Consider the following 3,490-nt stretch of genomic DNA (forward strand, 5'->3'; position numbering starts at 1 on the left):
ACTTGGATTTATATTCTGACTCTGCCACTTACTAGCGATGTGACTAGGTATGCCACCTCGCCTTCCTAGACTTCAGTTTGCTCCTCTGTAAATTCCTCATAGATTAGACAATGTATATAAAGCATAAAGTGTTTACCAGAGTAGTTGTTCAGTAAACTGCTGTATCAATGAAAATGATGGTCTATTGGAGTGCAGGGAATTCATGATTGGTAGAGCTGGATGTCGTGCCAGGGTTGCTGGAACCTTACCTGGAGTCAGTCTGGAGAGGAAGCATAGTTTTTTTAATAGGTCATTCCTCAGGAAATGAAGTGACTTCACTATTAGTCAAAAAGAATTAGTGCTACAAATTACAGCTAGATAGGAGGAATAAATTCTAGTGTTCCATAGCACCACAGGATGACTATAGTTAATAATATATAGTTTCTTTTTTGTTTTTTGAGACAAAAAAGGGTCTCCCTGTATTACCCAGGCTAGAGTGCGGTGGAGTGATCCTGGCTCACTGCAGCCTAAGGCTCTTGGGCTCAGGCGATCCTCCCACCTTATCCTCCCGAGTCGCTGGAACTACAGGTGGGTGCCACCATGACCGGCTACGTTTTTTCAAAGTATTTTGTAGAGACAAAGTCTCACAGTATTGCCCAGGCTAATATAGTCTCAAATAGCTAGAAAGAGGACATTGAATGTCCCCAACACAAGGAAATGATAAGTGGTTGAGAAGATGGATATGCTAGTTACCCTAATTTGATCGCTCTATGTATTATCAAAATGTCGCTATGTGTTTCTTAAGTATGTACAATTATGTCAAACTTTTGAAAAGTGACCTCAGTTAGAGAGATAGAGGATAGACAGAATTAGTGCTAATAAACACCATATTGGTTGTTTTTGTTTTTGTTTTTTTGGGATGGACTCACTCTGTCACCCAGGCTGGAGTGCAGGGGTGTGATCTCAGCTCACTGCAACCTTTGCCTCCTGGGTTCAAATGATTCTTCTGCCTCAGCCTCCTGAGTAGCTGGGACAGGTGGGCACCACCACGCCCAGCTAATTTTTGTATTTTTAGTAGAGATGGGCTTTCACCATGTTGGTCAGGGTGGTCTCAAACCCCTGACCTCAGGTGATCCACCCATCTTGGCCTTCCAAGGTGCTGGGATTACATGCTTGAGCCACTGCGGCTGGCCGATATTGTTGAATGACAACATTATATGAGTCTGGGAGCAGAAGGAAAGATTGAGAATGCAAAAAGAATGGTTTGGATAATTTGAGAGGGATTTTGAAATAGGAATTTATTCCTAAAACTTACGAATGGAAGAGGTCATTTACTTCTTCATTCATGAAGTAGGTATTGAGCACCAGCTAAATGTCAGGTATTCTGATAGGCCCTGGGAACTCAGTGGTGAGGATGCAGACAAGGTCCCTGTCCTTGTGGAGCTTACATTAGTGTGGGGGTAAGGATAACAAAAAAAAGTAAACCACATAAAAAACAAGATAATGATATAATGATATTTAGGGTTTACTGGTAAGGGAGGGTGTCTCTGGGATGATGACGTTTAGCCGAGGCCTGATGACAGAGTGATGTTTCTTGTGCTTGTGGTTCATTGAGCTGCTTCTTTTTATCTATGGGTTTATGGTTCTCTCTCTCCCTCTCTCTGTCTCTCTTTTGCTTGGAGTTCATTGAGCTTCTTTTTATCTGTGGGTTTATGTTTCTCTCTCTCTCTCTCTCTTTTCCTCTCTCTCTTTCTTTCTTCTTTCATTTTCTTTTCTTTGTTTTTATTTTTTGTAGGGTCTGACTCTGTTGCCCAGACTGGAGTCCAGTGGTGCAATCTTGGCTCACTGCACTCCACCTTCTGGGCTCAAGCAATTCTTCTGCTTCAGGCTCCCAAGTAGCTGGGACTACAAGTGCACTCCATCATGCCCAGATAATTTTTAAAATTTTTTGTAGAGATGAGGTTTCACCATGTTGCTCAGGCTTATCTTGAACTCCTGGGCTCAAGTGATCCTCCAGCCTTAGCCTCCCAAAGTGCTAGGATTACAGGTGTGCTAGGATTACAAAGTGCTAGGATTACCACACCTGACTCAGTTTATAGTTTTCATCAGATCTGGAAATGGTGTGGCCATTATTTTCTCCCCTCTCCTTTGGAAACTCCAGTTACACATATGTTAGGCCACTTGAAGTCCCACAGCTCATTCATGCTCTGCTTTTTCTTCTCTTTTTCTTTTTTGAGAGTTTCTTTTGTTATGACTGTGTCTTTGTCTTTACTAATCTTTGTCCTCTGTAGTGTTTAACCTGCCTTTAGTCCAATCCAGTGTATTTTTCATCTCAAATGTTTTAGTTTTCATCTCTAGAATTTCAACTTCAGACTTTAAAAAATGTCTTCCAGCTGGGCCCAGTGGGTGGCTCACGCCTGTAATCCAGCACTTTGGGAGGCAGAGGTAGGCGGATCACCTGAGGTCAGAAGTTTGAGACCAGCCTGGCCAATATGGTGAAACCCCATCTATACTAAGGCACCACTGGGATCTTTGGGGTGTCAATTTTCTTCTTGGAAACCTCTGCAGGCTGTGGTGCCTTTGCCTGTGTTCTTCTCCTGCGTCCGGGAAGAAGATATGGAGACAAGTGAAGGGTGAATGATTGAACAGTTGTCTGAGTTCTTGTCCTATGTCCAGCAAAGTGAAGGGTGAACAAGATAAAGGTGAGCTTTATCAAGTGTTACAGCAACTAAGAAAATGAAGATGAGCTTTATTAAGTGTTACAGCTCAGAGGAGTCCCGCAGGGGGTAGCTCCTCTCTGTAGGCAGGTCGTCCAATGAGTATTCAGTTCTTAGCAGAGAGCAGGCCCTGGAGAGGGTAGCTCCTGTCTGCAACTGGTCATCACAGATGTCTGCAGCTCTCAGTGGAGAGGAGGCCCTGGATAGAATGCCTCTTCTCTGCAGTCAGGTAGTCTCTGCAGCTCTTAGCAGAGAGAGTAGCTCCTCCAGGTGGTGTTTCCATCATCTCCAGCTACCTGAAGAGAGGGTACTCCTCTCTTCAGCTGGTCATCCTGTTGTCTCTCTGCCCCCTTCTTTCTCTGGCTGTCTTCTGCCCTGCTTTGGCTGAGCCCAGAGCTTTTACAGAACTCAGTGGGGAGGATGTGTGTGCTAATTGGTCCATGGGCATCATAAGCTGCCGTGCGCCAGCCAGACAAAGCACCACAAGTCCCCACTTGGGTCCACTGGACTGGCAGCCTAGCCTCTAGCCTTCAGGCCCTCCCTGGTCTGAGGGCGGAGCCTTTCTGGGGACCCACCCCTTCTGCCCAGGACTCTGTCTGCCTCCCACTGCCATTCATGACCCTGGAGCTGGGCCCCAACCCTGCTCCAAGATCAGAGCAGGCACCAGGAGCTGAAAGAGACCAGGCAGGGAGCACATACCCCTGAGCCTGCAGAGATGGCAGGAGAGCCCTTCCTGGGGCCCTGGAGGGTGCAGGCTACAGAGACGTCGGGTCCTGCACCTGGGAGGGCAGTTG

This window comes from Cebus imitator, unplaced genomic scaffold (assembly GCF_001604975.1).
Source record: "Cebus imitator isolate Cc_AM_T3 unplaced genomic scaffold, Cebus_imitator-1.0 Scaffold297, whole genome shotgun sequence".
NCBI lineage: Eukaryota > Metazoa > Chordata > Mammalia > Primates > Cebidae > Cebus > Cebus imitator.